The 14,307-nt window shown below is 45.1% G+C and overlaps 1 long non-coding RNA gene across 1 annotated transcript; it reads left to right on the top strand.

Annotated features, from left to right (window-relative positions):
* The first annotated feature begins 12,935 nt into the window (after positions 1-12,935).
* Positions 12,936-14,063, top strand: LOC108176890 (uncharacterized). Its single transcript, XR_016231167.1, has 2 exons — positions 12,936-13,688; positions 13,805-14,063. It is a non-coding gene; the product is annotated as an uncharacterized LOC108176890 (long non-coding RNA).
* The last annotated feature ends 244 nt before the right edge of the window (positions 14,064-14,307 follow it).

The raw sequence follows: 14,307 nt of genomic DNA, 5'->3' as shown, positions 1-14,307 counted from the left end.
ATGGCCAGTGGATTCGCTATGGCCTTTCCCCTCCTCCTTTCAATGTAAAATTTCATCAAAGTCAGTATCAGATGCTGCATCTTTCTAAAGGTCATCCATTAAAGAGAAGAAGGTAACTTGCTGGTCTAAAGAGCTCTCACAGAGGAGGGAAATCGAGGGACTTGCCTTCTCCTGTTTCCTTCTCCTTTGCTCTCCAGTGGCTGTTTCCGGCTTACCTGATTCTGCTCCTGGCATCGGTGGTGAGCCTGCCTGTGGGATGATTACACCTGATATCTTTGGCAGACCAAGCCTGAGGCTCCACCCTTCTGTACTTTATTTTTTAAAGAAAACTTTTATTTGGAAATTATTTTAGACATACAAAATTTATAAAAATTCCATATTTGTTTTGTAAAAAATTGCATATTATGCAATTCCAAGTAATTCATAAATACAGGCTAAATCTGAAAGTCCTCCCTGCAGGGTTTTTGAAGAATATGTGAGTCCCAGGTTCATATGGAGAAGTCCTAACCCCTGATGGCTCAGACTGGACTGTATTTGGAGACAGGGTCTTCAAAGGCAATCATTAGGGTGAGCTCTAATCCAGTATGACTGCTGTCCTCATAGGAAGAGATTAGGACAGGGAGGAGAGAGGTCTGAGAAGAAACCAACCCTGCCAACACCTTGATCCCACACCTGCAGCCTGGAGAAGCAGGAGAAAGTAGGTTCATGTTGCCTGAGCTTACCCAGCCTGTGCTGCTGGTTATGGAAGTCCTAGCAAACTAATATAGAATTAGTTAGATCATAACATAGATGCTGCAACCTGCTTTTTCACTGAGAGTATACCAGGGACATCTTCTATGCCAGTTTAGACCAGGTAGATAGTATTCCTCAGAAAGGCTTTATTTTAACTTTAACCATTTGCTCATTGCTGGGCATTTAGGCTATTCCAGGTTTACTGTTGGAATCAGTGACCACACACAACCTTCGCCAACACTGGAAACTTATCTACAGAACCACCTCTTAGCAGTGGAATGGCTGGATCAAACCTTAGAAGTTGTGTGCATTATGCAGATACGTTTACAGTCCTGAGGACATGGGTGTTTCAGTGGTCCGTTCATGTCCTCCAAGTCTAGCATCATGTCTGTTTTAGGAGGTTGAGAATGAGTATTGACTGTAACATCGTTTTCACCAATTAGCCTTTAATACAGGCCAACATGCAGGAAGCAGGGGGAAAGGTGGTGTGTAGTGCCCCATCTCTGAGCACTTGTGGACCCTGTTATTAGGTCTGTTGGTCACATCTGACCTCCCTCTTTCCTTCCTCCTCCTGCCTTCTTTCCCCATGCCCCACCTTCCGTCCCTCCTGACTTCCCTCCCACTCCTCTTCCCTTTCTTCCCTCTGTGATTATTCAATGAGTAATTTCTTAGGTCTTCTGAGTCATTTGAGGAGTTGTTCTGCTCTTTCCCAGAAATACACTGATAATGAATAGAATAAAAATGAGGCTAGTACCACGAATCAAACGGGATCATGCAGGAATTGGACGTGAAATCTGAAGCCAGCCTGTTTATGCTTTCGCCTTCCTGCTTCCACCGCATTTACAGGAAGTCGTGGGGCTGTGTGGGATAACTCATGTTGCTCTCTCTGACTGCCACCCTCTGCTCTTCTGTGAATCACTGGACTGCGTGCCTGTCTGCCTGCAGTTCCTGTGTTCCCAAAGCACCGCAGCCACAGAGCCTCCAGCTCAGAGCGGTGGGAGTGTACTGTAGCAGGCAGAGCCATCCTCCCACGTGTGGAGCATGAAGAACACAGGCCTGGCACCTGTGTGCCCATGACACGGAACTGATGGCCAGAGCTGCATTTCACCAGATGTGACAAAGGACAGTTTTTCAACCATGATACCGATAACAAGAATTGCTTTTCAGATTTGATGTTTGGTAGCTCCCTGTTGGTCTCCAAATTCCTTCCTCTTTTTTTTTCTATTTGTTCAAAGATACGGAAAGGCGGCATCACCTAAGATTGGCAAAACCCATTGAGGGGCCCTGCTCTGCCAGATGCAATCCTCATTCTTGTGAATTCTGTAATAAGGATTTCAACAGTCAACACTGACAGTTTACCGTGTATTTGATGCATGTTCTGTAAATTCTCATGACAGTGCCACACAAATGTGTGCATGTGTACCCCTTCCTAGGTTCCTGGTAGCTTGCTGTGATCACATAGTGGTTAGTACTCTGGGTTGTGTATACTCTTCTTAATGGACTGGGAAGTGGGAGCTCACAGTGGCTCAGTGAGTGACTGAGCTGGGCTGGAACCCAGGCAGCCAGAAGCATGCTTCAGGCTAGTTTGGTGGGCTCTGCTCTCTCAGGCTCGGCCCCTGCAGGTAAATGCTGCCAGGCCTTCCTGAGCTGCACTTTTGGTCCTAGTTCATTGACTGACTAACTCCAAACCCCTCTTCCCTGCCTTAGTGTCTTGCTGACCCATGGGGCTTGCTGTATGCTGCCCACCTTGTTTTTCTTCAGTCCTTGCTTCTTTGGACCAACCCTGGTATCCATACATGGCACTGACCATCTGCCCTGAACACCTAAAACAGCCCTCAGCTGATGGCTGACTGCATGCTGGCACTGGGCCAGGTGCTTTTGGTAGATCCAGGAATAAATGAACACGTTGGATTTGTGCAGCATGCAGACTGCTGTATTCTTAGAACAGAGTTTTGTTAACTTTGGCATAGAGCAGGCAACATATTTGTCCTGTTCTTGAGACTTCAAGCGTCCTGGCTATTTCAAGTTTGGTTTGCATAGAAAAACTCAGGTAATAGTTCCCACTTAAATTTTCTGCCTGAGGGTTTTCTTTTACTTTTAAAAAATGTTTATATACTTATTTTCCATCCACTTAGATGACAGAGCGAGAGCAAGAGAGAGAGAGGGATCCACTTAGATGACAGAGTGAGAGCAAGAGAGAGAGAGGGATCCTCCATCCACTGGTTCACTCTCCAAATAATGCAACAGCTGGGCTGCAGAGAGTGAAACCAGGAGCTCAGAACTCAATCTGGGTCTAAACACATGGGTGGCAGAGGCCTAAACATCCGAGACATCTTCCAGTGCTTTCTCAGGTACATTAGCAGGAAGCTGGGTTGAAAGCAGAGCAGCTGGGACCAGCACTCTGATATGGGCTTCCCAGGCAGGAGCTTAACTCACCAACACAATGCTCACCTTTTTAAAATTTTTTTTGCCCACTCTTCTTCTACCTTTTTTTAGAAACCAATGTTACTGAAGTATAATTAACATACTTTAATATTTCCCCATTTAAAGTATATAATTCAGAAAATTTTAGCGAATTTATTTTTTAAAACTATTTATTTGCAAGAGTTACAGAGAAGGAGAGGAAGAGGAAGAAAGAGGGAGTGGGAGAGAGAGATATCTTGCATCTGTTGATTTACTCCCAAAATGGCTGCAATGGTCAGGGCTAGGTCAGGCTAAAGCCAGGATGCAGGAGTTTCTTCTGGATCTACCACATGGGTGCAGGGGCCCAAGTACTTGGGCCATCCTCTGTTGCTTTCCCAGGCACATTAGCAGGGAGCTGGATCGGATGTGGAGCAGTCAGGACTTGAACCTGTGCCCATATGAGATGCCAACACTGCAGGCAGAGGTTTCTCCTTCTACACCCCAGTGCTGGCCCTAGGAAATTTATTTATTTTTTTTTTTCAGAAGATTGATGTAGTAAGTTAAGCCTCTGCCTGAAGTGCTGGCATCCCATTTAGGCACCTCTTTAGCTGCTCCTCTTCCAATCCAGCTCTCTGCTGTGGCCTGGGAAAGCAGTAGAAGATGGCCCAAGTGCTTGGCCCCTGCACCTGTGAGGGAGACCCAGAGGAGGCTCTTGGTTCCTGGCTTCAAATTGGCTCAGCTCCGGCCATTGCTGCCATTTGGGGAGTGAACCAGATGGAAGACCTTTCTCTCTGTCTCTCTCTCTCTAGATCTATAACTCTACCTCTCAAATAAGTAAATAAAAATCTTTAAAAATATTTAAAGGCAGAGTATGTGTGTGTGTATATATATGAATAGGTATATATATGTGTATATATATGTATGTATAATCACACACAAATGTGAGTGCAAGAGAGAGAGAATCTTCCTTCCATCGTTCATTCATTCTCCAAATGTAAAAACAGCCAGATCTGGCCCAGGCTGGGGCTAGGAACTCCATCCATGTCTCCCACGTGGGTGACAGGGCCCCGAATTCTTAGACCATCTTGCGCTGCTATTCCAGATACATTAGCAGGGAGCTGGATAGGAAGCAGAGTACACAGGACTTGAACTGGTGTTCCGGTCTGGGATGTTGGCATTGCAAGTGGTAGTTTCACCTACTGTGGACAACACTGGTCGTATTTTTAGTAAATTTAGGGGCAAGCAAGCAACACCGTCATCCGGCTTTGGAACACTGTCCTAACCCCATTCCTGTTTACTGACACTCTGGGGCTTCTTTTGCTTCCTTTGCCTCTGCCCTGGACTTTTAATAATTTCACTGTGGGTCCTCTGGTCCTTCTTTTTATCTCCATTTGTGTATATTCCTGGGTGGAGTCTGCCATCAGTGCTAATAGCCCTAAAGTTGGTCTGTCAACTGGATGACTTCTGCTGGCTCCTTATTCAGACGCTCACAGCTTCTCACCTGGGACTTCCCCAGCGGCTCCAGGTAAAGGAAACACTACCGGGACCCAGATACTCAGTGCAGCCCTGGCTAGATTCCCACCCAAGCCTTTCTTTGGGTCCTTCTCACCTGAAAAAGGGAGATTGTGGAGGAGAAGAGAGCTGGCATGTCCTTTGCTGCCACTTGTAGCAGATCCTGCCCCAGGGTTCAGAGTCCTGTGGCTCATCAAATTGCTGGTGAGAACTGCACCTCCACCTCCCCCAGGAGATGAGTCCAAGACAGCAGGTCATATCTCTAAGCGCCCTAGGCTCCTCCTTTGTTGATCTTTGGTTTGCAAAATATGCCAAAGCAGATCTCATTGATTTGTACTGAACTGAAATCCTGGTACCAGGGTTTGGGTTCCTAGAACTGAGCCATGTGGAATGCAGTGTAGAGTCCTTGCTCTCACAAAATGCTTTATCACAGAAATCTCTCCAGCATTTTTACATTAATTTTATGTCTTGCTTCCTCATTGAATCTTTTGATTTGGTTTTATCATTGATTTTTTAGATTTTTCAGTTGTTTTAGCATGTCAGCTGCAAATAGCAATAGTTTTGCTGCTTTGGGAATTCTTATAACTCTACCTTGTTTCTTCTGTCTAGCTGTACTAAGATGTTGTATTGACTAAAAAGTTGTACTTCCTAAAATACACAGTGTTGCGTGGGAGACCAGGAAGACACTCCTGGCTCCTGGCTTCAGATCAGCACAGCTCCGGCCATTGCGGCCATCTGGGGAGTGAACCATCGGATGGAAGACCTCTCTCTCTCTCTCTCTCTCTCTCTCTCTCTCTCTCTCTCTACCTCTCTGCCTCTACCTCTCCCTCTACCTCTCCTCTCTCTGTGTAACTCTGACTTTCAAATAAATAAATAAATCTTTAAAAAATATGCAATGTTGAATAGTAGTAGAGGTAGTATGGATAACTTTCAACAAAATACTCATTGCCTCGGGGTGCTGGTTGCCTGTCCCACTGTCCTGTTCCTTCAAGGGGTGGGAAATTTATTCAGACAGCAGTATGTTCTGCTAAAAGACTGCATTCTGGATCTTACTTCACCTGGTTGTGGTAATGAGACTAAGTTTTCATACAAGAGAAATCACTGGAACTGTTAGGTGGTTCTTTGGAACTTTTCTATCTTGGAGTTTGGATTAATGGTTGGAACTCTAGACACCCGGCCCCCAAAATAAATTTTATTATGCTTTAAAAATATTTTGCTGGCGCCGCGGCTCCCTAGGCTAATCCTCCACCTGCGGCGCCAGTACCCCGGGTTCTAGTCCCAGTTGCTCCTCTTCCAGTCTAGCTCTCTGCTGTGGCCCGGGAGGGCAGTGGAGGATGGCCCAAGTGCCTGGGCCTTGCACCCACATGGGAGACCAGGAGGAAGCACCTGGCTCCTGGCTTTGGATTGGCATAGTGCGCCAGCCGTAGCGACCATTTGGCCATTTGGGGGGTGAACCAACGGAAGGAAGACCTTTCTCTTTGTTTCTCTCTCTCACTGTCTAACTCTGCCTGTCCAAAAAAACAAAACAAAACAAAAAAAAAAAACAAAAAAAAAACCCAAAAAAAACTATTTCATGAGATATAATCCACATACCACATAATTCAGTTCAAGTGGAAAATCATATTTTAGGATATTTGAGTTGGTACAAACACCACCACAACCTGATGTTAAGATTTTGGTTAGCCCCCAGAGAAACTCTGTGCCCATTAACAGTTACCTCCCGTTCACCCATAACTCCTGCCCTAGGCAGCTGACCTAATTTCTGTCTCTATGGATCTGCTGGTTCTGGATGTTTCATCCATAAAATGCAGTCTACTGTCTTTGGTGTCTGACTTTTTTCCCCTTAGTATACTTTTGAAGTTCATATATGTTGTAGCATTTTATTTCTCCCTCATTCATTTTTAATTGACTCAATAGTATTTGATTGTATGACTATATCACATTTTGTTTATCCATTAATCACTGGATAGATATTTGGGCTATTTTCACTTTTTGGCTGTTAGGTTGGCTGCTACCATGAACATTTGTATATGCAGATTTTTGTGTGCAGCTGTGTTTTCATTTCTCTTGGGTATCTTCCTAGACATGGAATTATTTGATCCTATGAAGGGACTTCAAACAGGTTAATGGTGGGGTGAGCATTGTGGCACAGTGGGTTAATCCACTACTTGGTATGCCTGCATCCCAAATTAGAGCATCTGGAATTGAGTCTTGCTTCTGCTTCTGATCTAACCTCCTACTGATTCACACCCTGGGATGCAGCCGATGATGGCTCCAGTGTTTGGGTCCCTGAAACACTTTGTGGGAGACCTGGTGAGCATCAGGGGAGCTAATCAGTAAATGGGAACTCTGTTTCTCTCCCTCCCCAATTCAATAAATAATATAAAAATAGTTCATAGAAAATGGAATTAAAACAAGTGGATTTTGATAAAAATTGAAATCTTCACATTTTGTTCATAATATGCATTCATCCCCTCATTCCTTGGTGTGTTTCCTTGACGTCTGACTCCACTTACCTTGCCAGCATTCCTCTCCACACCTCAGGAGTGTGGCCACTGGGCTGTCTGGGCTCTGGTCTTCATTGAGCTTAGGACAGGAGAACTCTGTAGAACCCCATCCACTCCTCCTTTGCCTACTTTGTTGGCTCTAGAGGTCCCCCACATCCAGCTTGTTTGTCACTTCCTCAGGGAAGTCTTCGCAAAGCCCTCTGATGCCATCATTTTCTTATACTCTGACACCATGTGGTCTTCCTTTGGAGCCCTTGTCAGTTACAACTTTACCACCTGTTTGTAATTTTTAATGTAACACTTTTCTCTCTTACTGTTGCCATGATCCCAGCCATATTTGTTTCTCCCATGCCTCACCTTTATGTCTCCGGCATCTACACAGTGCCTGGCTGGTGACAGAAACTCAATGTATGTTTGACTAGTGAACAGTTGAAAATGTCGTCATCCCCAACTTTATGATTAAATATGAAGCAGTATCCACTTTAGCTAAGGGTTTTCTGATCGTTATGTCATGGAAGTACAGATCAGCCCAATGGTTATTAAGATTGTTCATTATGATGACGCAGATGTTAACAAAATGGCACAGCCTTCCCAAAGAGCTCACTAGCAGCTAAGCAGAATTTCTCAACAGCGGATGAACTCATGAAGCTTATCAGACAATGAGCTCACCAGGGATGAGAATATTGTTTCCCATGGAACGAGGAAACCCTGGAATCTGCTACTTAGCTCAGCACTCCACGGTTCAAAGATGTGTATTTCTAAGGGTCAGGATCCCGTGGCCGGGTTTTGAGACAGGACACCTCCAGGAACTTCCTGTCTGATCCCTGCCTCTGGGGGATCTAATTTAATTAGATCAGAATGTCATCTGAGCTTCTTCTCTCCCTTGCTAAATGATGACACAAGAGGATTTTTAAAAAGAAACATCCTTCCTCCCCCAGTGTATTTTAGGGACTAAGGAGGAGCTGCATAGAGTGCACTAGGAGCAAGGTCTAGCTACCTTCTGAACTCTGAAACTTCCTCCTTCCAGCTTTCTAAACTCCTGGACAGGAAGCCTTTTCAAGGTAGGTCACTTTTGGAGCAATAGCACCATCTTTTCCGAGGAGCCCAGGGAATGATGGTGTGGAAGGTGGCTTCCCAGACCTCTTGCAGCCTGGAAGAACATTTGCAGACTTCTGGGAGCAGCACGCCATCTTGAGTCTCATCAAGAAGCTGCCTCAATGGCTGGAGGCACATCCTGCGGTGGTTGCTGTGGGCCCTAAGGAAAAACGCTCTGCCTCGTGACACACAGGGGACTTGATTGCTGCTCTCTCCTCCGATTCCTTTTGTTTCTCCTGTTTCACACTTGCTGTTCCCTCTTTTCCCCTGGTCTGAGGTTGAGGTCCTCATATGCAGACCTTGAGATGAGGATGCCTGTGCAAGTGACAAATGGAAGACATGCTCCCAGGTCCCCAGGAGAGAGCAGGAGGAGAAACAGAGGCAGAGAGGGCAAGTGCCGGCTGTGAACTAGGCAGTGTCCACCCCAGAAGGAAGTTTCCACCAGATCCTGCAGAGGATGCTAGGATGTGTGTTATACTGCTGTCCCCATCCATTGTTGGTTAAGGCCCTGCAGGGATGGGGAGTACAGGGATTCTCAGTTTCTGATCCTTGCACCTGTGCCCAAACCTGGCCCAGAGGCCCCAGGGTCAGTCTCTGCAGAAGAACTGCAGGTGCTGGCTGCTGGAAACAAAAGCACAGGAAACATGGAGGGCTACACAGAAACAGTGAAAAGCGACCCAAGGTGAGGGGCGTGATGTCCATTTCCCGTTTCCAAGTTGTGCACTATGGTTGGAGGGTACCTGTGGATGAGCTATTGCCTGCTCCCCCAGCCCTACTGAAAAACACTTGGCTTCCTCATTCTTTCATTCCACTGCCACCGCTCAAGTGCTGACCCAACTCTTTCTGCAGGAGCTGTGGTGATAGCTTCAGAGGTCCCTTTGTTTTCCAAACCACGTCAACAGCTGCCAGCTTAGTCTTCACCAGGTCATTCACTTTTCAATTACGGCTTTTCAGTGCTTTAATTATGCAGTTAAAACTCCTTTACCAAGTACTGGAGGCCTCTGAGAATCTGGCTTCAACTTTCCTGTCTGGTCACTGAGTCTTATTTTCCCTGAGGAAGACCCTCAGCCTCGGAGATTTGAGACAGGGAGGGACTTAGAGTCTGAGGACATTTTAGGTGTGGATTCTGCTCTGGGACCAACCGCCTGTGTGATCACTGATACATCACTTCTTTCTCCCAGGCTGAATGTCCTGATCCATACATGAGCTTTGTAAATGGTTGTGAGGATTCTGTTGGATACAGCATAGAGGGAATTAGACCACTGTGCGGAGATACCTCTGCCAGGGAAATGGTAGCTGAATCCGAGTCTATGAAGTTTCTATGAACGTGAACCATGCCCTGGTAGACTTCGCTTGCTGGGCTTTGTACCTGAAATTCCTGCTTATTCCCATTGGCTAGAATCCTGCACATCCTTCGAGGCTGGGATGAAGACTCCCCTCCATTGTGCTGAGTTTCCTTAATGCCTGAACCCTAAAGTGATCAGAGCCACCTTTGGGTTCTCACTATCTTCTATTATGTCTCTGATAATTTCTTTCTCCACTATTTTGGAATTTTTTCCCCATAGAAGTTCTAATTAGTCTGATATTGTATCCATAGGTTGGTCTTTTAATTTTCCTAGCATCTTTTCTTTCTCTTATTTTTTGAGAAGTCATCTGGATTTATTTTTCAGTCCTTGTAGTGAATGTTCCTCTGCTTGCAGTCATTAAAAAATTCCCACTAGCTCTTTTTTTTTTTTGATTGGGGGGTGACTCTAATTTTTCCTCTTGACATAGCATCTTATTTTTGTTTTATGGGTAAAATTACTAATTATAGCTTTTTTCCATTCTATAGCCAAATTTATCTTTATATTGCTTGGAGTCATTTTAAAAAAATGTCTGTATTCTGAAATGATGGATCATCTTTGTTGTCCAGTCAAATTAACCTGTGAAGCAATAAAATGTCTGTTCATATGGACAGGGCCTGTCAGCTAGTTGGCTTTGTCCCTGGTAGATTGAGGACATCCTAAATGCAAGAATGGAGAGATGCTTCCTGTGGGGCCATTGGATTTGTGTTGAGGCATGCAATATGATGATAGACTGCACAGTAAGGTGGATGAGTAGGTAAGATGTGTGGCTTCGGAGGGAATGCAGCAGGGGAAAAGCAGCCAAAGTTCTCAACTCCTTTCACTACGTTTGTTTTCGTTCTGTTTCTCGGTGCTGAGCCTCACCAGGGTTTGGCGAGGTAGATGGGCTTTTTCCTGCAATGCCTTCCCTTCCATGCAGGCTCTGGGTTATGGGGTCTTCTGATCTGTATCTTACCGTGCTTGCATCCATCCTCTGCCCTATAGTTGTTTGCTAAATTTTCAGCCAGGGACAGCCCCTCTATCCCTTTATTTTATTTATTGCTAGGAATTTATATCCCTTTAAATTTTCTTGCTAACATTTTAATGGGAAGTCAGGTGAGAGCGAGTTAAATCCACACATTCAACTTTCCATTTAGAGCAGGATTTCTCACTTTTTATATAATTTGATAACTGTTCAGGATAGCTTTCTGTTTATGGAGCTAGGTTTTTAACACATGCAGAGCTGGATTGTATTTCAGAAAAGAGAAGATACCGTTTTATTCTTTGCTTATTTTGGGGAGACTAGCCCCATGTCCTGCAGCAGGTGCCCGGTTGATGTTAATCAGCTGAGTTAGCTTTGTCCTTGAAGCTCCATCACTTTCCTCTTTGTTTCACATTTCAGTGACCTCACAAGTGTGACTTCTCACAGAGTGGAGTCCCACACCAGGAGAGCCATTGGGATCTCCCTTTTAAACCTTTTAATATTTTTAGTCTTTACTGTGTACTTCTGCCAGGATTTGCCTGAGATGAGAAAGCAGCCAATGCCCTTTGTGGGAGATTCATATTCTGTACTGTGTCTTCAAAGCTGTGATCCTTTTGGCTGACTTCTCTTCCAAATAAAGACACAACCTGGGCATTTTATGATCCCTTTTCCCCTGCTTTCTGTTGTCTCCTGGGTTATTTCCTTGTGTAACATGCAGAGTTCTCTGGGTTACGGAGCATTCTTTCATTCCTTCCCCGTGGTCGTCAACGTGTGAAAGCGCACACTTGCGTGCATCACACCCTCTCAGACCTTCCTACCCTAGTATATACGTGGGACATTTTCCCCTTCCAAAGAAGACCAGGTTAGTGGTTTCTGCTCATCCAAACCAAACCACCAGGTGGAGCAGCCTGATGTGGTCCTTCAGTCCCCTAGGCCACATTTTTTGTTAAATGGCTGCCTCCTCCCATGAGGTACAATTTACCCTTTATCTAAGGCGTGACACTTTCTTCTGTTCCTCAATTAAAATGGAAGGAAAAACAGTTTCCTACATTGTAATTGAGAAAAAAAAGCCCATTGAGGAGACCTTTCTTGTTGAACTGCAGAAAAAGAAATTGTCGGCCCTGCGGGGGCCTCTCAGGGCGAGCTGGCTAGTCCAGGATGGAATCAGTTTAAGACAAGGTGTAGAATTCCTTCCTGCCATATGGCTGTGTGCTTGGGAAAATTCATCGTCATGTTTTCCCTTTTTTGTGATTCCATAATCAATACAACTACTCCAATTAGTTCACAACATGCATTCAATACCTCTTTTAACAGTAAAACTTGACACCTACAGTCAGATCTTGGTATCTGTGGTTTCTGCATCAATGAAATCGCTGATTGTAGATTGAAAATGTTGAAAACATTGCATCTGTACCAGCATGCGCAGCCTGTTTTCTCACTGTTATTATCTACACAATGCTCTATAACCATTTGCATAGCATTTGCATTGTGTTAGGTGTTATAAGTAATCTGGAGATGATGTAAAATATCATCAGTGTGTACTTAGGGTGTATGCAGAGGCTGCACTATTTTCCATGAAGGACGTGAGCGTTTGTGGATTTTGGTATCCATGGGGAGGGTTCTTGAAACTAATCCGCCATGGATAGCAAGACTGCGCACAATTCAAAACACTTAGAATTAGGCAGCATGGTAGAAGGAGCCTTGTTCTTTGCAACTAAGGAAGATGTGACAATGACTTTGAATAGTAAGCACCATTTTATATCTAGCAATTTATTCTTGTGGTAAAAGCATTAAATTTATCATTTAAATCCTTTTAAAGTATATAATTCAGTGGTATTATGTACATTCATAACCTTATTCAATCATCCCATTATCCACTTCCCCAAAGTCTTCATCTTTCCAAACTAGAAACTCCATACCCATTAAATACCAGCTCCCCAATTTTCCCTCCCCATAGCTCTTACAAGCTCCATTCTATTTTTTTTTTTTTTGACAGGAAGAGTTAGACAGTGAGAGAGAGACAGAGACAGAGAGAAAGGTCTTCCTTCCATTGGTTCACCCCGCAAATGGCCGCTATGGCCACCGCGCTGTGCCCATCTGAAGCCAAGAGCCAGGTGCTTCCTCCTGGTCTCCCATGCAGGTGCAGGGCCCAAGCACTTGGGCCATCCTCCACTGCCCTCCTGCAGAGAGCTGGAAGAGGAGCAACCGGGGACAGAATTCAGTGCCCCAACTGGGACCAGATCCCGGGGTGCCGGCGCCACAGGTGGAGGATTAGCCAAGTGAGCCACAGCGCCGGCCTCTATTCTACTTTTTGTCTCTTTGATTTTGCCTATTCTAGGTGCCTCCACTGAATCAACAATTGTCCTTTTGTATCTGGCCTATTTCACTTAGCACAAGTGTTTCCGAGCTTCCTCCAGGGGTGGGGCTCAGCAGTACGACTCCTCTCCCCGCATACTCAGTTATGAGAATCCCAAGTCAAAGTTGCTGGGTTTGAATCCTGGCTCCACCCCTAATTCCAGCTTCCTGTTATGGGGGCAGCAAGTGGTGGCTCTTTAGTTAGTTGGGTTCCTGCCACCCATGTGAGACACGTGAATTGGGTTCTTCCTGCATAGCTTCAGCTTGGCCCAGCCCTGGGCATTGTAGGCATTTAAGGAGCGAACTAGTGGATGAGAGATCGTTTTCTGTCTCTGTCTCTCTCTGTATCTCCTCTTATTAAATAAATACATAAATGAAGTTAATAAAAGGTCCAACCCTGTTGTGGCATGTATTAGAAAGTCATTCCTTTTTTAAAACATAATGGTGGTCTGCTGTATGCAATTTACATTTATTCATTAACCTGCTGATAGGCATTTGGGTAGTTTCTACGTCATGGGTATTGTGAACAATGCTCTCTGAATATTACTGTAAAAACATTCATTTGAGCTTCTGGCTCTCTTTCTTTCATTCTCCTATATCCAGAAGTGAAATTGCTGGGCCATGTGATAATTCTGTGCTTATCTTTTTGAGGAACCACAGCACGCTTCTCCACACCAATTTACAAATGAGAAAAGCTACCAGGCCCAGGTCACAGAGGGGGCCTCTGAGGGGAGCTACTGAAGTTAGATGAGTGCGTGATGTGACTGGACAGTGTTTTCCGTAAGTGGGCTTTCAATTAGTGCTAATTCTCTTTCCCTTTCTGGTGCTAATTCAGACGCATTGGCCTAAAGCTGAAATTTACTTTAGATTCCCACACTCTTTCATTTCCTTTATAGGTTTCTAAAAGTAAGCAGTTCTCCTAATCCTGGCCAAAGTGAGTCCAGAACCTTCCCAACTCTATGAGGCACCTGGTACTTTCCAGCAGTTCTTGGGCTGATTCGAATCATCCTTCTCAGCCTACACACAATGCTCAGGCAGCCTCTGGTGGCTGCAGGTCCTGGAGTCTGAAGGTCTTGAGAGTGATGGAACTGCTTTGTAAGTTGGTAATAATTATAATTTGTAATAAATAATAAAATTATAAATTATTGGATTGTAGACTTTTCGCAAATGCTTGACCTGGCCCTTACCTCTCCTCAGTGCGACTCTGTGGGATGGAGTTAGGGAGGGGCATTGTGCGTGGGCAGGTGCAGTGGCGCGGTGTGGTAAGCTGAGTGCAGGTAGCTCGGAGGCCGATGGCCTTTCTTTGCCGCAGGTCTGCCCCTGCGTCCACCCCTACACTTCCCATTTCAGGTGAGCAGAGCCCTCTGCCCTCCTTCCAACACCTCGCTGGGTCATTAGG

This window comes from Oryctolagus cuniculus, chromosome 3 (assembly GCF_051225735.1).
Source record: "Oryctolagus cuniculus isolate XC-2025 breed Fujian yellow rabbit chromosome 3, ASM5122573v1, whole genome shotgun sequence".
In the NCBI taxonomy this organism is placed as follows: Eukaryota; Metazoa; Chordata; class Mammalia; order Lagomorpha; family Leporidae; genus Oryctolagus; species Oryctolagus cuniculus.
The sequence above is the reverse complement of the archived record's forward strand: the minus strand, read 5'-3'. Positions and strand labels throughout refer to the sequence as shown.